General features: G+C 43.4%; 1 long non-coding RNA gene across 2 annotated transcripts in view; it reads left to right on the forward strand.

Moving 5' to 3' along the window:
• Positions 1 to 22438, forward strand: part of LOC140162635 (uncharacterized) — a 35835-nt gene that overhangs the window by 5471 nt on the left and 7926 nt on the right. Inside the window, exons 1-4 of one of the 2 annotated variants that reach the window (XR_011860312.1) lie at positions 4863 to 5026; positions 7104 to 7192; positions 10538 to 10684; positions 20684 to 20840. This is a non-coding gene — a long non-coding RNA (uncharacterized lncRNA). Of the gene's footprint in view, positions 1 to 4862; positions 5027 to 7103; positions 7193 to 10537; positions 10685 to 20683; positions 20841 to 22438 lie in introns of those variants that run through there. The other variant, XR_011860311.1, reaches the window with a different exon arrangement.

The raw sequence follows: 22438 nt of genomic DNA on the forward strand, positions 1-22438 counted from the left end.
AGCTGGGCTGGGGGGGCCACCGCCACGGGGACTCAGTCTCGGGCCTATGGTCGGCCACGGAGACGGAGTTCCATATCAACCTTCTCGAACTTTGGGCAGTGGAGAGAACTCTCCAGCATTTCGAGAAAGTGAGCGTGGGAACTCATATCGTTGTCCAAACGGACAACACAACCGTGGTGGCCTACCTCAACAGACAAGGGGCACAAGGTCACCACGGTTGTGCCTGCACGCACTACGCCTGATAGGGTGGTGCAAGGCCAGGCAGATTACGTTGAGAGCGATGCACATAGCGGGAGTCACCAACATCCTCGCGGACGATCTGTCACGAGGAAAGGTGTCGGGACCTACAGAATGGTCCCTTGCTCCGCAGGTCGCCCAGACGATCTTCGAGGTGATGTACCACCCTCGATAGATTTGTTCGCATCTCATCGCAATCATCAGCTGCCGGTGTACTGCTCGAGGGTCGCAGACCCACAGGCATTCGCCGTGGACGCTCTGTCCGTAGACTGGGGAGGAATGACTGCTTACGCTTTCCCCCCGATCTCGCTACTCGCAAGGGTGGTGACCAAGATCGGGAGGGGGATTGCAACGTCATTCTGATAGCACCGTTCTGGCCGAAACACCTGTGGTTTCGACCGATGGTGGATCTACTAGCGGCACAGCCGCGAGTACTCCCCGAGTTACCAAATCTACTCCGGATGCCCGGAGGAGAGGTACCAAGTCTACCACTAGAGCACCTGCAGTTAGCTGCATGGCCCTTATCAGGGAACGTGCGGCGGAGGGAGGCTTTTCATCAGAAGCTGCTTCTCTCATCGCCGGGGGTAGACGAGAGTCTACCCTCCGTACGTATAGTCAGCGTTTGGCTCCCTACTACGCATGGTGCGATGAGAGAAATACATCTCCCACTAGAGCCTCTGTGCCTCTAGTGGCAGATTTTCTGACAGAAAAGTTCAGGTCAGGACTTCAGCAGGCAACGATAGCCAACTATAAGTCAGCCATTCTCTCGATTCATCGAGGATTCGAAGACGGGTCGACTATCAATTCAGATGGGTCCCTAAGTCTTCTTCTCGACGGTATGTTCAACGAGCGCCCGCCGGAAAGGAAGGTGGTCCCCCCATGGGACCTCAACACAGTCTTGGAGTATATTAAGGGTCCCCCTTTTGAGCCCCTGTCAAAAGCGACCCTTAAATACGTCACTCTTAAGGCGGCCTTTCTTCTGGCGTTGGCTTCGGGACGGCGCTGCTCAGAGTTGCACGCAGTCTCGAAGTCAGCCTCCGTATTTACTAACAACGGGGCGACGCTGTTTCTTCGCCCGGATTTCCTTGCAAAAAATGAGCGAAGTACATTCCGACACTCGCCCCTCTTCCTCCCCAGTATTGGGCAGGGTTCGTCAATAGCCGAAGACAGGTTGTGGTGCCCGGTGAGGGCGCTACAGCACTACCTTGGCCGAACACAAACCTTAAGAGGGGCTCATGACCGCTTATTTATCACTCACGCAGAACCGCACGGTCCAGCCGCTAAACAGACTCTGGCACGGTGGCTGGTCCAGGTGTGGGTGGACTCGGGGGCGGCAAAAGACGCTCGCCCAAAGGCCCACTCAACCAGATCTATCTCATCTTCGTGGGCCTACCATAGGGGGTCCCCATAGAAGAGATTTGTCAGGCTGTGTCTTGGAAGAACCCGTCGTCCTTTTCCACGGTTTACTACAAAAACGTAAACCAACGACCAGGCGATAAGTTCTCCAGGGCTATTCTGCGGAGATAATATGGTGGTTGGGTATCAGGTGTTTTGCGGACAATCAGAATTCCAACATGGTAAGAACCAGTGTTTCTATTCTTAACCACTGAACTTTCAGTTCAGGGGTTTTTGTCTGTTCACGTAGTCTTTCTGTTTCCCGGCCGTGAGTGGGGGAAATAGTTTGACCTCGCGATTACCATGCTACCCACTCTCCCGATCCTTATCAGATGCTGGCCAATCTTGTACCTCCATCCGTCGGTTACTTGCTAGATCGATCTTTCAGATGTTGATGCAAGAAGTATCTTAATCAACATCGGAAACGGTAAGATCGACCGGTGTACTGAGTCTAGTCCCAAACAAAAATGTTTGGTAGACTCATAACCGGTGCGATCTTACCTTTCCGATGTTGATTATCCCAGACCCCGGCCGCCCCCTACAAGTTTGGCCGAGTAGGGGCTGCCCAAGTCGGATAAGGGATGATTATCGTGTGTGACGTCACCGAATGGGTGAGTCCACTCGGGGATCAGGGGTTTTGTTATTTATTCATTTATGTGGGACAAAATGACTATTGGTTTTTTCCGCATCTCGGGATCGATGCAAGAAGTATCTTAATCAACATCGGAAAGGTAAGATCGCACCGGTTATGAGTCTACCAAACATTTTTGTTTGGGACTATTATAAAATTAAAAGGCCTAATAAAATAAATAGCTGTACATGTACATGTATGTCATGGACATGGTATGACATACTTTTAATACTGCCATTATAATTACTGCCGTGTGTACTGACTAATAATCATGATTGAATATATTAAAAACCATGTGTATAGAACTGTACTCGTGGTAGACCTAAATACGTACATATCATAACATAGGTTAGGGTTTTGACCCGGGGTTTTGACGTTGAAGTTTCAAAATGTTTTCAACCTAGATAGTAGAGGTTAGTTGAAATCAGGTTGAAATTTCAACGATATACAACATACGTAGGCCTATTAAGTCCATCAGGTTGAAGTCCTTTTACAAATACAACATGATTTCAACCTGATTTCGACATCGAAATTGATTTCGATGTCGAAATTTCAATGTGATTTCATTGTGATTTTAACGTCAGGTACGTGCCCCCTGGGTATGGTAATGGTATGATAATGTATGATGTATATATTCCATGTATTTCAAGATGATTCTTCTTGGAGTTGGATGCTCGAGAAGTGGAGTTGGATGCTCGAGAAGTCTAGCCACGGATTTGCTCATCGATGAGCATTCAAAATCTAGTCGGATTCGCTGAAGCATGACACTGTAAAGCAATGGAAGTTCAGAAGTAAACACAGTCGATCACGACGGGTGATCGCATCAAAAATTTTGCAAAAATTGCATTTGAACAAAAATGTTGGACTGTTCAAAATAGACAATCTTCATTCAAAAGATACAGTTGACTCATCAATATACATGTAACTTTCAAATTTCAAGACAGAATAAAATAACATCCATTGCAAAAAATGTCACCACTGAGTACCGACCGAAAAACGATAGTATACTTTAGCATCGAATGCGTAACTGTGCAAATTTGATGCAAGAGTTCTCGAGTAATCTTGGACTTGACTCACTTGAGGAACTCTATAAGCGTACATTTGAATTAATTATACTAAAGTATTAAATGCGTATTATTGTGGATATCACTTGTGGGGAGTGAAATTGCACAAAATAAGGCACACATACCATAATACGATGTCATGATTTTTTTAATCTAATGCACAACATATGCATGATGAGGTGGGGGGGGGGTTCAAATGCAAAGCTGCACTCGATTGCTATATAATTAGAGCATAATGAGTTCAAGAACTCTAGTCTAGCTTCGAATGTGCACACACGATACATTACACATTCAATGATTGAGTGCATTTAGCACCAATGCGGCTTGACATGTGGTGCATTTTGATGAAATGTGGGGGGGCACTCACCCCCCTGTCCCCCCGGGATTGACGCCCATGCTAGAGTATATGGTCGCATGTCATGAAGTGGTCATCTTTTGTGTAACATAATGTTTTATGATAAAAATATCACCAATCTTGATTCACTTCAACAGAACTTTTAATGAATACATTTTAGACCATTAAAAGTATACATTTCTGGAAAGCTTATATTACAAGGATGCCAAATCAACAAAGTAGGCCTATAATATCATAATACAGGGTGGGTAAGAAATATACAGGGTGGAACAGCAACAAAATTAGCATCTTTTGTGTCATGGTAAACCCCATATTTTCTTTTTCTGAAAGCTATGTAGCTCAAAATAAATATGGATTCAGAAAGACATTGCATGGACCCTTCCAACAAATTAGGAAGAAAGAGTTTGGTATCCCTTGCGTTAAACATACAGGGTGGTCAAAAATTGAAAAAATAATTTTACAATTTGTATGACATTATCAATCAAAACTTTTTTCCTCCATGTCTGGCACTAAATCTAATAGCATAATTGAATTCCTCATCAAATTTCCTTAAAAATATGTGTACTTTTGAATAAGCAGGGTGACCCGGGCAAGAGATAGGCCATTTAGAAATGTCGGAGCATTTACGTACACACTTTGTACAGTAACATATAGGGAAAACTGTCTTAATTAGTATTTAATTAGGCAATTAATTAGTTACATCTTTTGTTACAGTTGATCTACTATGAGGTAGATTAACAATCCAGGATGATATATGTGCAATTTGGTGTCCATGCTAGTTGTACTTTTTAAGATACAAAGGTTTGAAGTTTGCCATATTTTCACAATTTTGTGTACAACCCTATGGGGCTCACCCGCCCCGGCTCACCCGCCCCAGCTCCTCCATTGACACATCTTACTTATTGAAGTATAAATCTCGAAGTAGTTGTCTAATTGACTTGAGGTTTTTTGCATTTGACAAAGAACATAATTATCTACAAAATGACACCAAACTTTCTAAAATAGGTATCATACTTTTAAAATAAACTAAACTTGAAGTGGGAAGAAAGCATTTTCATGTTACGGCTCCTCCATTTTTGGGTGACCTATTTGTGACATGCGACCATATGCTTATTGTTTTCGGTTGATTACCTGGTAGCGTTTTGCAACTGATGTTATTTTTATTGTGAAATGTTGAAATTTGATTGAAAGTTATTTTGATGAGTCAACTGTATCTTTTGAGTAAAGATTGCCTAGGGCCTACATTTTTAGTCTCGGAGCTAAATCTCATGCGAGTCTTGATAAAGGATTGTCACCCATGTCTTGATACCATGAGATTTTAGGATAGACTCTCTGGATCACTGAGTAAGTTGCTGTGACAATTCCCTATGTTTTAAAAACAAATGATTTTAAATCAATGGAATTATAATAAGTGTCCATGATATTTAGCAAGATGATTTAGTGTTGTGCACCTTTAGCGTTTAAGGGCCTAATTGACACAATTAATAGCAAGCCGATTTAGTGTTGTGCACCGTTATCACCAATTGCCTACATGCTGCCGATAGGAAGAAAAAACAATCATCCAGGTACATGCATCAGCCTAGCCTGCATAACATATCAGAACAGAAATGTCACTTTGCTTTCTGAGTTGGGAGTCAAGACCTGATGGTAAAGGTATACTGAAATAAGATTTTCATCCAGCTACATGTATGAAGAAAAATTAATAATCTAAGAAGAAGTCAAAGCAATAAATTGCTCTGCGCTGGGCCCGTATCATCCGTATGGCCCATGTCGTGGTGCAAAACATAACAGTCTGCCAGTGCACTGCACAAGCAGTCTACATGTACAATGTATTCATGATGATGACTATAATTCATGCATTATATCATATGCAGCTACACAACTTCGATGTCCATCATTTCTATTCGCCATGTTCATTCAAGTGATCGGTTATTGAATGGTAGAGATTTGCATATCATGATGCATGAATGTGCACCAATACTTTAGCTTGCTCGGCTTTGTGTAAAGTTTGGCAATACCCTAGCCGTATAGTATAAGTTTGTATTAACGCTTTTAAGGCCATGTGCTTTAAAAGACACTGCAGTCAAAATATGGGAACTGTTTCTTTGAATTAACCATTTGAATACAAAGGCAAGTTCCTATTCACTACTTGCACGGTTCCGCCATTATGCATTATTATGTTTTGATGGATCCAAGTTGTGATAATATTGGATCCAAAACATAATAATGATAATATGCTTTACGCCCAATATTTATTGGTCTCGCTATGAGTTGTAAAATATTGGACTCGACTCGTCTCGTCCAATATTTTAAAACTCATAGCTCGACTAATAAATATGGGCTCAACCGATCAATTTTATATCACAATGTGCGCGGATAGAGCCTCACACTGGCAGCATGCATGAATATGAGAAGCGAACCAGTCATATTTCATTGTGTGTAAAGTTATGGGATTATTCCTTTCATGTGATGTCAGATATTGTCAGTTTGAGGCTCTCCTTGTACATAAAATGTCGGAACCATGCAAGTAGTGAATATAAAATGTGTGTTAGATTACAGAACCTACAGGTGTGAAATCAAGAACACTTCTTGTTCATATCATTTTTTAAAAGTTGAAATGGAATTGCATACATGCTCTGGTGTGCAAAATCGCCAGGACTCCAAATTAGCACCTGTCCGTTGGCAAAAACCAAGTTTAAAATATGTGACCATACAGCACGAATGAGCCGTAAATGTCCTCAATTGTATTCTGAGTTACAGTGTAAAATGGGCATGAAGGTCGTATTCATAGGTACCTCAATTTGGTGCTACGTGTACCTCATTTAATGAGATACACGTAGCACCAAATTGAAATACCTATGAATATGACCTTCATTCCATTTTACACTGTAACTCAGAATACAATTGAGGACATTTACGGCTCATTCGTGCTCTACGGTCACATATTTCAAAAGCACACATTATACATACTTTTGTTCTGCCATATTCTTTGAACTTAATATTATTGACTTTATCATCAAAACCTTTTTGACATTGGGTCTTGATGATTGTCGGCAGTGAAAATTCGACTCGACACTCAGCAGCCCTGGAGAATTGTGGAAAAAATGGGTAAAAACACACAAGAGATTGTGAAACTGATTACCCCCTTTTTTCAATCCACCACCTTGCACACATATTGACCCAGATTTATGCTCCATAGCCACTCTACATTGAGATGTACATGTATATCATAACCTTCTCAGCAGAAAGATAAGAACAGCCAACAAATGCATGCATACCGTACCCTTACCTCCCGGCTTTACCTGCTTGTGTATAATTGCAGTCTATAATTGACATGATTGCAAATTCAGCAGTCACTGATATTACAATGACAATATGGTCATGAATCATGATACACTCTATTTATATTTGGTTTTGATAGATGTATTTCAGTTTGGAAACAGAAGTTGGACCGACATCCCTCCTGAAGAACAATGGCCATCGTCCAATATGTATGGTTGAAACTGTTAGGTCAGTAAATAATTTTTGTTTTTGACAAGATGAAATGTACATGTATAGCTTACAAGTTTCTTCAAACCACAAGAATTTCTATTTGATTGTCCAGCTTGCTGATATACCTCTGAGAGTCGCTCAGTTTAAGGCATGTTCAGAAAATTTTGAAATTTAATAAATTCATCTGAAATTGCTTTCATTAAAAGAGAATCATTTAACTTAAAAATGAGTGGGCCTACTATTGGCAATGCTATGAGGAAAAGTATGCTCGCCTGAATGTCCCAAATTTTGTGTCCCAGCATTATCAATATGGCTTCCTATGTCTTAACATGTGTGTATGTATTTTACTATTGTATGGCTAAATAGACAGCTATAAGCCTATTTACAGTAAAATGTGAGTCTACAATAATGCGTCAATGCGAAATATTGGGCTTAAATGCGCACACTTTGCAAATGTGTGATTCAGTGCAAATCTGCATGTATGTCCAACACAGTCAAAGTCGCATATAGATGTGATGTAAACAAAACAAAGATTGCATGGCAGTTGAAGTGCTACTCTGATTTTTTTTATTTCTCCACCATGAGGCATACTGTTTTTGCAATGTCTTAGCTTCCATCCCTCCAGATGCTGTATCTTGTGAATGGATGGGTGGATATTGACGTCCGATTTTCAGGATAGGTGCATGGGTCATAATTTCATACATGTCAAAGCGTCAAATAAAAAGTCAAAAGAGCTACATGTATACCAATGTATTGATCAGAAGTGCACAAGAACAAATCACTAAGAACCCACTACTAAATGGGTTTGGCATGCTCAAACAGCACACATGTCATTTTCTTCTCATTAGGCAGTAAGCATCATGCTGCTTCACTGAAAGAAAAACAAACAAACAACAACAAAAAAACAACAACAAACAAACATGTGTATGTCCAGCCCTTTTAGTTTCCATTTTACAAAATTTTGTGGATAACATTTAATTAACATTTTTAATTTTAATTTTACTGATGAGTAGTGTGTTTGGACATTTTATAATGAAATAAAAAAAAATAGGTTTCCGACAATTCGAATCTAAGATGAACTACAATCATAAGCGTGTTTATTTTTCTAATTTTGAGCATGTGTCACGTTTTGCTCCCAATTCATGATGCATGACCTTTACTATTATATTAAAAAATAGTTGTCAAAATACCTCTTTGAACAAAGATGGTGTTGTCAAAATAACCTCTTTTCACAGCATGATTTTGTAACATTGCACAGTACATGTAGGCCCCTTTTACAATAGGAAATAACATTTTCTATGAATACCAAAATAGGCAAGGCCAGTTTGCCAAACCTATACACACTTGAAATTTAGTCTTGCCTATATGTTATTTATGTCTTTTGATCTAGGTAGGCCATCAGTTTTGTTCTGAACAATGATTAAAACCAAAAACTAAAGGGTAAAACTATTAAAAATTACTTTTTCTCTATAGTACATTCAATTTACAATTTTGAACATATACCAATTTAAAAACATGCCTCAAAATGTCTGTCAAACAATAACACACGCAAGATGGTATTGTAATTCCTACTAAACTAGGTTGATATAACAATGCAACATTAGCCACACCTGACACCCAGCTTTGTAACAACATCACTTTGTGTGGAGAAGGCATTTTGATGGTATAATCAATGGTGAAGTGGTGTTCGTCAAACTTGCGTATGTTATACACCTATCCGACTTCGCCATTACTGCGGTGTCCCCGATGTAAAACTGCGGTGTCCCGAGGTCGGGGGTTCCATCCATTATTTATTGTGTGCTATACAGAATTGTACCGGGAATTGTACACAACAGTGATATTCAATACACAATCATGAGTATTGAATTACGAATTAAATCTCCCGCTCTGGTACATCTGTGTTGCCGTCAATAGAGGGCCAAATACAGTAAACGCTTCTCGGATTGGTGTATATTGCTTATGTTACTTTTGACAGACACATTTAAAAAAATAAAGAAATGAGTTGATGTTCGTATTTCTAATTTTTAATTTTTTTTGAAATTTGTATGTTATACATGACAGACACTTGCATATTTTACAGCTTATACATTATTTTACCCTCCCAAATTATACTGATCCTCACATTGTTTTCTCAATCAGTTGCAGTAGGTAATTAGTGCACCTAAATATTTACCCTCAGCGTGATCGGTCAAGAAGAAATTTTTGCTTTGGCTAATTTTTTTTGATGAAAGATAATTGGACACTATCACTTTGGGTGATATTGTAAATTTTTGCTTGTTGCCATGGTAACAGGCAAAAGTTTTATTTTTCATTGTCCTTCTGAGTGAGAGTGCTCTTGAAAGTACTTGCAACCGATGACACCTAAAGGTAACTAGATAGTTAAATGTTTTAACTTAATTGCAGAAAAAGGCAACATTTTGCATGTCAAAACTAACATTTATGTAAGAGTCCAAGCTATTTTATTTTTAAATGCATTCAAAACATCTTAAAAGGGCATTTCGTGATCCACAGCAACATCCCCCCACTTTTCTCAAAAAAAAGTTTAGATTTTTATATCATTGGAAACCTCTGGGTACATAATGTTTATGTACAAAATATTTCTTGCAGATTAATTCGTTTAGCAAAGATATTTTGAAATTTGAATTTCGTTCTGGTATACCAGTATACAAATATTACATGCCTTTATGAGTGTGATAGTACAAAATATATAATGAGGTCAAATTTGGGTTTTTCTATTTCACAAGGCGTAGCCGTAGCCGAGTGAAATAGAACAGTCAAAATTTGACCAATTGATATATTTTTACTATTCATGCCATGTGATAGTATACAAATATTACCTGCCTATGAGTGTGATAGTACAAAATATATCATGAGGTCAAATTTTGACTTTTACAATTTACAAATTACAACACATTGTCTATGGAGCAGTGTAATACACATAATCATGCATAACTCACAAGTTTACGCAAAATCGGAATCAACTGAAATTTTGGGAATAAGCTTTTTTCATGGATATCTACTGACAAATGTCATAATAAGAGCATGCTAGGATCACAAAATACTCCTTTAAACAATACAAAAATGTTGTAAAATATTATTTTTTTAGGAAACATGTTTGAAAAACATTTTGTCAACACTTGATAACATTGTCTTAGATTGTTTTGCCAAAAAGAATTCAAAAATATTTTCTAAATGTTATTAAATTTACATACCCTCTATAACTTGACATTTAAACGTTTTCTGTTTAAGCGTTTCGTGTTAAATACTGTATCATATGCATTGTTAAGTATATTTCTTTTCTTTCCAAGAATAAAGGGCATACATATACATGTAATTGTTGTGTTGTTTTTTTGTTATTTACAGGGGAAATGTTGAAGAGATACTAGGAAGTGTCAGAAGGGCTTGCGGAGACAAACAACCGACATCCTTTTGACCACTTATCAAGCAATCTGAAATTGGCTCAACTTGGGGAAATGGGTGTATATTAAAAACCCTGAATTCAGCAGTCAAGTAAGTTGAAATCAGAAGACTCAGTACACCGGTCGATCTTACCGTTTCCGATGTGATTAAGATACTTCTTGCATCGATCCCGAGATACGGAAAAAACCAATAGTCATTTTGTCCCACATAAATGAATAAATAACAAAAAAACCCGATCCCCGAGTGGACTCACCCATTCGGTGACGTCACCACGATAATCATCCCTTATCCTCCTTGGTTTCTAGATGAGATAGGCGTGTGGATTTTTCTTTACCAACGCTAAGTATCATTACTGAACCAAAGGGCCAGAGATATACAGTTTGTTTGTTACACTGAGGTAAAAACCAACCAGTATAATGCGCTAGGAGATAGTTTTGACGACATTTTTCGGCTAGAAAAGTGACAAAAAGCGATCCAAAAACTTAGCTTGTATGTGTGTTTCCGTTAGTATACGGGACACACGTTTTCAAATAGCCGCCCTTAGGGCGCCATTTTATTTTTGTTCTCACGTAAAACAACTATAGCAGACTAGTAAGTTACAATAGATGTTTGTACAGTACTGTGTATACATGTATGGTGAGTGATTATCGCTATGTTTATGGTGTGCTCTATCGTTATATCTTTCAGTACGCGTCTGATGACGAGTTACTGCTAAGAGTTCGTGGGTTTCGAAGGACCAGCCTGACAAATCTATACCAAAAGGTTTTCAGTTTTTCATCCCTTTGTATATATATTTTTATATCATACCACTACATCAGCGACAGCCACTGTGCGTGTAGGTCTGTTTATTGGGCTTGAGCTTGTGTTCGGGGGGGTAGTGCTGTACGCTCCCCGATTACTACAATGTCCAGGCCTTGTCAATCATGCCCTTCCCTTGTGGCAGAGTGGGACCCGCATCCACTCTGCTACACCCACAGGGATTGCTCTAAATCAAATAAGTGTGCTTCCTTTTGCATAGGCTTATCGGACATCCACTTGAGGATTTAGAAAGTAGCGCTTCGTTTGGGTCTTCGACACAGACAGAAGGCGAAGACTAAGAAACAGAAGCCTACAGGTAAGATTGATATGGTAGGTACTAGCGCGGCCGGCAAGGGCCACGCTAAGGTAACCTCTGGGGCTCCGGTCCCGGCAAGCAGGCGGACCCTCCGGGACTGCTAGCGAGCCCGAAGGCCTAACAGCCAGCGAAAGCACTGACTTAACGTCTAAGCTAGTAGCAGGCAGCAGGGCGGTACTTGCCCTAACAGGCGAGTACCAGTCTACCAGTGAGATCTCTAGCGAGTTTCTTGCAGGTGGACACCCGTCTATTGCTGGCGACGGCGGGTCTAGCACCAGCGAAGTAGCCGGCGACGGACAGTATGCCAAGGGTACCCGGGCTTGCCTGGGTTGAATCTAGCATACAGCGCGCAGCGGACTTGCCTCGGCCGGTCTGTAGCACGCGCGCGTGCCAGTGGAACCCGGGCTTGCCTGGGTTGATCCACGACACGCAGCACGCTTTTCGTTCCCGCAAGGGCCGAATGAAAACGCGTGCATGGGTTTAACAGAGAGCGATACCGGGGCTAACGCTTGGGTGTAGTCTTAGCAGAACCAACTGGGGTTGTCACACGGCAGCGTTCCATGGTGGGACCGCCGGGTGATTCCCTGGGCCTTGGAATGGCTGCCGGCTGTCCTCCGGGACTGGCTAGCGGCTATACCGGGGTTGGGCTCGCAGTCTCTGACGGGACAGCGACCCAAGTGCAAACAGGGGCAGCTACCGAGACGAGCTACGGCTTGACTTCAGTGGTAGCCACTATGCACGCGCCCATAGCTGCCGTGAGTGGTCCGCCACACACAGCGACCTTGGGCGAGGCTCAAGAGGTTAGGGTAGGTAGTTTGAACAGCCTGGCTGATCAACAACCCACTTATGTCCTCGAGAGCCAGCAGAGCGTGGGTGATCCATTACAGTCAATGGGTCAATTACCCTCTTATGATCGATCACTATCTATTCAGCGGAGCATGGCTCCATTGATTGATACTGCCTATTCAGGTAGCGAGGTGACTGATCGAGGGTATACACGCTCCGCTACCCGTGATACTAGGCAAGCTCCTTTTAGCCAAGGGACAGCCAGTATAGCGGGTACCCATACACACGCTTGATCCTCTAGCGGGGGCGCTGTGAGGCATGGGTACAGTGGTGCGCGGCCGGAGCCCTACCGGGCACCTACGCTACAACCACGCAGGTACCGCAGTACTTTTCGCGTCCTGGTTACCACAGTCTCTGTGGCAACAGGGGGAGGCGGTACTGGTACTGCTGCTCCATGGGGTTTCCCTGGTGGCGGATCCTTTCAGGGTCAGCTACCAACAGGGTATGCGCCGTGGTATCCGCCGCAGGGTGGTTTCTTCCACGGTCTAGCACCGTGGTAAGTGCCGCCTAGCGTTGGGCAAGCAGTACCACCAGCTGTTACCCAACCCGGGCGGGGAGTGGCTAACCCTGATACAGCTCAGGGTCGGCCGCACACTGCTATGGCTAGGGCGACAGCAGCGAGAGCGTGCGGGCGCCGGGGTGCTATAGCTAGCGTCTCGGGGTCGAGCGGGAGTACTCCCTCTTCTGCTGGTGTTCAGTTGGCTAGCCACACGGTGGCGACACCTCCTGTCCACCTTCAGATGCCCGTCGTCAGATCTCTTCCTCATCAGAGAGTGAGTCAGAGTCTGAAGGCGAGGGAAAGGAGTCGGAAGATGAAACCAGTAGCGACTCACAGTCTGATGAGACTGTGCAGCTAGCTTCAGGTATCCTTCCCCGCTTCCCGTGAGGAACTTCGCTAGCAATGGTCTGCCTGCGGACACCGCTGAGGTGATGAGCCGTGTGGCCCAAGGTTTGGGCCTGGCTTTCTCTCAGGAGGAGTCCGTTCAGGAGGACCAGGGCATCTTTTCAGTAGGATGCCCAGCTAGCGCGTCCACACAAGGGTCGCCCGCACTTGCATTCCCGGACCTCAAGGGTAGGTTTCGTAGGGCTTTCAGGCTCGCTGGAGCTTCGGCGCCCGCGTGCTTGCACGCTTCCACTGCGTGTTTCGCAGGAGGACTACTGAAACCTACCTCAGGGTCCCTGACATGGATCCAGACCTTGCCAAGCGCCTGCCGCTAGCGGCCAAGGCGCACGGGTCGTTCTCCCCCCAGTGGGAGGAGGAGCTAAAGCTCATCGATAAGCGAGCACGCTCGCGTGTCAGAGTCTCTAGCGGCGCTACCACGCTTGCCGAGCACCTCGGTAGGAAGGTAGCGAACGACCACGGGGCAACGTCGGAACTCTTCCGCGAGGTTAATCTGTTAGCGGTGCTAACAGCTAACCTCAACGAGAGTTCTATGGGCCTAGCCCATAGGATGTCATCTCGCCGCCGGAGAATGCCTGTCTGTCCCTCCAGTCAACTTACGGCTCCGACTTTGCTGAAGCAATGAAGAAGTCAGACTCGGTGGGACAGGGGCTACTCTTTGGACAGGCCTTTTGCGCTACGGTGGAGGACCGGGCGAAGAAGGCCACCAATGAGAGCACTCTGAAGAAGTCAGAGGCTGCCCTGACCAAGGGAAGGGCAGTAAAAGCGAAGAAGAAGCACAAGAAGAAGAAGTCTTCTAAGCGTTCTTCAGCGCCAGCTCCGGCTTCAGCAGGGCGCGCACCACAGACTACACCCGAGCCGAGGCTACTCCAGCACCTCCCAAAAATCTGGGAAGCGCAAGAGTAGTGCTGGATCGTATGGCAAGCCCCTAAGAAGAGCCGTTCTTCTAAGGGTGGCAAACCAGATCGGTCCTGAGGGCACGGCGGTCGACAGTCCATGCCGGCAGGCCTTGGACTTCCACAGGGATTCCCCTGTGGGCGGCCGCTGTGCATTACGCCCAGAGATGGCATGCCCTCTCACCGGGCGCCTGGGTATTGTCAGTGGTCAGTGGGGGTTACAGGCTGGAATTTACCAGCCACCCCTCGTGCGCCTACACGATTCAGAGGTCCACAGTAGTGCCGCCAGACGCCCCCAGCGTCGGGCACTACTGTCAGAGGTCACTCAGCTTCTCACGAAGCAAGCGATTGTCCCGGTCTACCCCCTTTCACCAAGGGGTTTTGGAGCACTTTTTCTGGCTCCAAAGAAGACCGGCGACTGAGGCCCATTCTGAACCTCAAGCCGTTGAGCGAGTTCATCAGGCCCAAGAGGTTCAGAATGGAGACTCGCGCTCGGTGCTAGCCTGCCCCATCAAGGGTATGTGGGCGGCATCGCTAGATCTCTCGGACGCATATCTGCATGTTCCGTTCGCACCTCAAGATCAGAGGTTTCTACGCTTCAAGGGACAGGGTCAAACTTACCAGTTTCGATGCCTGCCATTCGGCTTGTCCACCTCCCCCAGAGTGTTTACACTCCTGGTCAGGGCGGTGGCAGCGTACCTGAAGCGCAGGGGAGTCAACATGTGTTGCTACCTGGGCGATTGGTTCATTTACGGACGCACCCCACTGGAGACACAGTGTCTCGTGGAGTTAGTAGTCCGTGCGGTGCGGACCTGGGATTTCTGATCAACGTCAAGAAATCCAATTTGGTCCCGACATGAACACCACTATTCTTAGGGGCCCAGATCAACCTCAAGGAGGGATCGCGGCGCCCTCACCCGAGAGGGTGACGAACATGGCGAGGTGTGCCCGACTCTTGGCCGAGTCAGAGGGAGCACCAGCTGTGGCATGGATGAAGGTTTTGGGCCTTATGGCCAGTATGGTAGACCTCGTGCCGTACTGCCGCTTTCACATGAGGCCTATACAACTACACCTTCTAGCCTTTTACAGGCCCAGTCGTCACCCAATATCCCTCGCGGTTCCGATGTCGGAGATCGCGAGAGAACTCTGGTGGTGGACCCATCAGCCCAATTTGACTCAAGGTGTCAGGTTCCCTGCACCAGCGGTGCGTCACGTGGTGACGACCGACGCGTCAAAGCTGGGCTGGGGGGCCACATCCATGAGGACTCAGTCTCGGGCCTATGGTCGGCCACGGAGGCGGAGTTCCATATCAACCTTCTCGAACTTTGGGCAGTGGAGAGAACTCTCCAGCATTTCGAGAAGGTGATCGTGGATCTCATATCGTTGTCCAAGCGGACAACACAACCGTGGTGGCCTACCTCAACAGACAAGGGGCACCAGGTCACCACGGTTGTGCCTGCACGCACTCGCCTGATAGGGTGGTGCAAGGCCAGGCAGATTACGTTGAGAGCGATGCACATAGCGGAGTCACCAACATCCTCGCGGACGATCTGTCACGTGGAAAGGTGTCGGGACCTACAGAATGGTCCCTTGCTCCGCAGGTCGCCCAGGCGATCTTCGGGTGATGTACCACCCCTCGATAGATTTGTTCGCATCTCATCGCAATCATCAGCTGCCGGTGTACTGCTCGAGGGTCGCAGACCCACAGGCATTCGCCGTGGATGCGCTGTCCGTAGACTGGGGAGGAATGACTGCTTACGCTTTCCCCCCGATCTCACTGCTCGCAAGGGTGGTGACCAAGATCGGGAGGGAGGATTGCAACGTCATTCTGATAGCACCGTTCTGGCGAAACACCTGTGGTTTCGACCGATGGTGGATCTACTAGCGGCACAGCCGCGAGTCCTCCCCGAGTTACCAAATCTACTCCGGATGCCCGGAGGAGAGGTACCAAGTCTACCACTAGAGCACCTGCAGTTAGCTGCATGGCCCTTATCAGTGAACGTGCGGCGGAGGGAGGCTTTTCATCAGAAGCTGCTTCTCTCATCGCCGGGGGTAGACGAGAGTCTACCCTCCGTACGTATAGTCAGCGTTTGGCTCCCTACTACGCATGGTGCAATGAGAGAAATACATCTCCCACTAGAGCCCCTGTGCCTCTAGTGGCAGATTTTCTGACAGAAAAGTTCAGGTCAGGACTTCAGCAGGCAACGATAGCCAACTATAAGTCAGCCATTCTCTCGATTCATCGAGGATTCGAAGACGGGTCGACTATCAATTCAGATGGGTCCCTAAGTCTTCTTCTCGACGGTATGTTCAACGGCGCCCGCCCGAAAGGAAGGTGGTCCCTCCATGGGACCTCAACACAGTCTTGGAGTATATTAAGGGTCCCCTTTTGAGCCCCTGTCAAAAGCGACCCTTAAATACGTCACTATTAAGGCGGCCTTTCTTCTGGCGTTGGCTTCGGGACGGCGCTGCTCAGTGTTGCACGCAGTCTCGAAGTCAGCCTCCGTAGTTACTAACAACGGAGCGACGCTGTTTCTTCGCCCGGATTTCCTTGCAAAAAATGAGCGAAGTTCATTCCGCCTCTCGCCCCTCTTGCTCCCCAGTATTGGGCAGGGTTCGTCAATAGCCGAAGACAGGTTGTGGTGCCCGGTGAGGCGCTACAGCACTACCTTGGCGAACACAAACCTTAAGAGGGGCTCATGACCGCTTATTTATCACTCACGCAGAACCGCACGGTCCAGCCGCTAAACAGACTCTGGCACGGTGGCTGGTCCAGGTGTTAGTGGACTCGGGGCGGCAAAAGGCGCTGCGCCCCAAGGCCCACTCAACCAGATCTATCTCATCTTCGTGGGCCTACCATAGGGGGTCCCCATTGAAGAGATTTGTCAGGCTGTGTCTTGGAAGAACCCGTCGTGCCTTTCCGCGGTTTACTACAAAGACGTAAACCAACGACCAGGCGATAAGTTCTCCAGGGCTATTCTGCGGAGAGAAGATGGTGGTTGGGTATCAGGTGTTTTATGGACAATCAGAATTCCAACATGGTAAGAACCAGTGTTTCTATTCTTAACCACTGCACTTTCAGTTCAGGGTTTTGTCTGTTCACGTAGTCTTTCTGTTTCCGGCCGTGAGGGGGGAAATAGTTTGACCTCGCGATTACCATGCTACCCACTCTCCCGATCCTTATCAGATGCTGGCCAATCTTGTACCTCCATCCGTCGGTTACTTGCTAGATCGATCTTTCAGATGTTGATGCAAGAAGTATCTTAATCAACATCGGAAGCGGTAAGATCGACCGGTGTACTGAGTCTAGTCCCAAACAAAAATGTTTGGTAGACTCATAACCGTCGCGATCTTACCTTTCGATATTGATTATCCCAGACCCCCGCCCCCTACAAGTTTGGCGGTAGGGGCTGCCCAAGTCGGATAAGGGATGATTATCGTGTGTGCGTCACCGAATGGGTGAGTCCACTCGGGATCGGGGTTTTGTTATTTATTCATTTATGTGGGACAAAATGACTATTGGTTTTTTTTCCGCATCTCGGGATCGATGCAAGAAGTATCTTAATCAACATCGGAAAGGTAAGATCGCACGGTTATGAGTCTACCAAACATTTTGTTTGGGACTACTATGATGCATTACATACATAGCTGTTAATCTGTAAATTCATATGATTTATAACAACTTTGAGAGACTTGTACACCAGTCCACCTTATCCAAGACAGAGCCGAGTCCCTTTGTATCTATCTGAGCCAAGTGGGGTGCCAAGTCAAGCTCTCATTTATCACTGCTTTTGTTATGTCAAAATAAAAGCAACTTGAAAGCATTTAGAACTAGAAAAGTCATATTCTCGCCCAATGCCCACCTAATTTAGTTAGGTCCAAACAGTCGGTCTCTCTCCCAATGACCCCATTATTTAAATTTGTTCTTTACCATGTTCACTGTGAAAGTGCCATACCTACACTTATATGCCCATATCTATTTCATATTAAAGTGCTCCCCCTGAGGAAAATAACCCTCAGTAATGTTGTGTTTATGTAGCCAGACTCTTCTTCTCTCTTCTTTTACAATTCACATCACCAACAATTTAAGGGGTCCAAACCAAAGGGATAAGGTGTCCCCCTTACATGCAGACTTACAAGAATGCGATCCCTTGTCCCCGGTCATCAGATGTCCCTGTTTGGTTGGTTTTAGACCAGAACATGTCCCCATTCGTTGGTATCTAAAAGCCAACATACACCCCTACACAGTAGTACTACAAGTGTCATACAGCGGTCATGTGGGTTGTTTGTGGGGGTGTGTATGCAAAACACACTACATGGAACTCAACTCACATGTATGCAGGGACCTGGAAAGTGTCAATAGGTTTGTGCATCATACATGCAAGGGCAATGTACTCAGAGGGGGAATAAATTATAGAAAAATAACATCATTATCTATAATTATAATAAAAACAAATCACCCTTCAGAGAAACATCACAAGATAATGTGTTGAAATTTTTCCCAGTTTACCATTTTATTCTGCAAATAGGCCTACATGTATTCACTTTCAGATATTTTGAGTCAATTTTTATTTTATAAATTATGAATAATTAATTATCAAGACCTGTTTTATTTCATTTATGATGGTGACAGAGAAACCTAAATAATTTGGTGGATAGATATTTGAGAGATTTGACAGCCCTCAATCAAGTACATGAAGGAACATGGGCACATAAGTGAAATCAATCAATTTTCAATCAAAATTAGATTGAATTTGACATTTTTGGACAATTATTTCACAATTTGTATGGATTTATCTGTAGTGAACTGGGACCGGACTCGGCTTTAAGTCTGAATCCTTTTTCTGTCCGAGTCCGAGCCGAGTCGGACAAAAAGTGGCCCAGAGTCCGGACTCGACAAACGATACGTCATAAAACAATAGAAAACTCAAGAGTTACTTTAAGGGATATGTTTTTTTTGTGGGACATGAGAGCACATCAGACATATCGAATTGCAATTTGAATATGAAGAATGTCCTACTGATCATTATTCAGTTATGGAGCAGTGCTAACCGCAAGTTGACCACAGTGTAGTGTTGGGTAGTGCTTAAATTATCCTCTGGTCAGATGACATGTGATTATAGGCTGCTCAATACCTTTGGCATGATCGTCTGGGCTTATAATGAAGTATAGTCACATCAGGGTTTTAGATTACCGGTACATGTACAGAAGGGGTGTTGTTCATAGGGACAGCCATCTGATCGCGCTCAATATAAATTACCATGTTGACCAGAGCACTCCTAAACTTACACACATACACACCCACACTCATGTAAATCAGAATCACTTGTACTATACATTTTTGCTTAAATTCCTGCTTTCTTCTCAATTCTTCTGTCAGTGTGCTTCGACTATTTTCATAAATACGTATTTTTAAACCAAGCATCTGATCAGACAAAAAAAAAAAAAATGTAGACATTTATATAGCGCTTTATGCCGTAAACAGCCTCTAAGCGCTTTACATTTATTCCGCCGTCATTAGAATATGTCGGAACCACGTTTGCAGCCTACAAGTGGCGCAGGGTCCATCAGTACAACGACTGTGACTACCCCTAACAGCTTCCCATTGCACCTGGGTGGGGTGAGGCAAGCGAGGCAAAGCGCCTTGCCCAAGGGCGCAAACACGGTGGTGGGACGGGGAATCGAACCCACGCACGTCGTGCAAGCTCTCAGATTATGAGTCCAAGGCCGTAACCACTGAGCCACCGTGCCACATTTGTGCTGCCATAACAGCTTGTAGACAGGAAGTCTGGAAGTGACCTGGTCTTCCTGTACATTCTGAATGCAAAGGCGGTACATGACACCAGATTTAGCCACAAAAATTGTCTACTTTGTTCAACTTTGTGATATTATTGTAAACGTTTCCATTGTTTTTTATAACATATCAGAAATTCAAATCCCCAATGTGTAATAAATTTGCTATTTAAGTTTGACTGAACTTTGATGATATTTATCTGAAAAGTTCCTATCCTGTACAGTGGTCAATAGCATGAGGATTTGGTCACACTTGGTGGTCTTGGTATGTCACGTCCATGGGTCACGTGCATAATTTATAAATATGTATTTATAAATATAATCGAAGTTATCTGTCTGTAGGCCATTATATTTGTTCATAGTCAGCAATGCTGCTGACTATGAGCTATCTACTGTAGATAGCTCATATGTGACACAATATATAAATTATAAATTTATATTGTATATATTTATGTTCATTTATACACTATGCAACATTCTATTTTATCATTGACAAGATATTTAAATTAGTTAAGCCTATATTAAATTTACTTTCACAGGTATAGTAATCCAACCAATCTGAGTTCTACTCAGATGATTGTGTCTGATGATGATACAGTTTTCATCTTCAGTTGGTGAGGGCTGAGGGGCAGGTCATGAATGACAAAGAATGTATTGCACATTTAGTAGCCCAGATGATCGGGCTGTGTTGACAAGGTAAGAATTCTGTTCTGTATTCAATAATGCTTTTTGTGGGGTGGGGGTTGGAGGGGTGTACTCCTTGTGGAACGCCTTACTACCGGACTTAAATCTCTCTGATATGAACACCGATTTTTTCTTCAATTGCTGCTCACCAGGGATTACTTTAATGCGCAAATCATGCATATTTACACCTTAACATACTTTTCGTACCCCTTCAAGTGCAAAATTCTGACAGGGTCTATCTTATTTAGAATTTTCCAGAGAATGCAAAAATCAATTTCTTATTTGCCAAAGCACTGGCCATGGGGGTGATACACTTTTTAACAAAACCTCCATATTAAAAGAGAAATCCTCAAAATTAGTATATATTTTGATTATACAGTATTTGGCAAGCTATTGATGTCTTGTTGGTGTCAAATTAAAGCAATGCAACTGTTTATGACAATAAATCTTTTTCATATACCATATTTTGTCAAATAGTGGCCCCCTCAAATAAAGGCCCCCACACCACTTTTTTCAACCAAGATGTTTCAAAAATGCCGATATTTCCATGCTATCTTGTGTAGTATTTGATTAAATACAGTATAAAGTAATTTTGATATATGTTTTCTCAGTTAATTTAACACATTTTTCGTTATATTTAATATCCCGTTAAGTTTGAATTCGTCCATAAAATTTTGAAGTGTCTATTTGTAAACTTAAATTTCGTCTTTGGTCAAATAAATTCATATTTTGATCAAACGTATTCATACAATGTTCATTTAATTTCGTCAAAATGTATTTAAATTTCGTCCATTGTAGGGGTTATCAACTTAATGTGTAAATATATTTCGTCTTTGATCAAATCTTTTCATATTCGGGTCATTTAATTTCGTCTTTAACATAAAGCATGTAGAAGTAGGCCTGCATATTTTCTTTTTCTTTCTGTCTTTCTCTCTTTCATTCTTTCTGTTTATCTTTCCATTTTTATATATTTCATATTTCTTTATTTTGTTTTCTTTCTTTGTTATTTCTTTTTCTTTTTGTTCTTTTTTTTTAGTTTTTTGTTTCTTTCTAATTTTTATATCATTATATATTTCAAATGTGGTTGTATGGCCCTCTTTGTCTCGCTCCCATATTATATATTGTGACAACTGTTATTTGGTCAGAATAATTTTAGACACATCTGTTCGGATTTATATCAGCAAGGTGAGAACTAGTGTTATTTCAATGCATTGGAATAGGAATTGAATTTGATTTAGGCCATTTTTCAGTGCAATTCAGTGAAGTGAATCGAAATGTTTTTTTTTATTTGAATTCAATTAAATTCATTAAATTCAATGTTTTTATTCTTTCATTTCAATTCAATGCATTGAATCGAAATGTATTTTTGTTCATTTCAATTCAATTCATTGAATCGAAAATGCATACAACATGTATTTGATGCTACCATTTCACCTGTATTGTCAGCTTATCAGTTACAATGAACATTCTCCCTGAACTGCTTTTAGCCAAATGCCCGGTAAAATATATCAGTGTTGGTAATAAGAATTGAATTTGAATATGCATTGAATTCAAATGCTGTGAATTGGAATTGAATTCAAATACTGTGAATTGGAATTGAAATTGGTTAG

The sequence above is a fragment of the Amphiura filiformis genome, chromosome 10 (assembly GCF_039555335.1).
Source record: "Amphiura filiformis chromosome 10, Afil_fr2py, whole genome shotgun sequence".
Lineage (NCBI taxonomy): Eukaryota > Metazoa > Echinodermata > Ophiuroidea > Amphilepidida > Amphiuridae > Amphiura > Amphiura filiformis.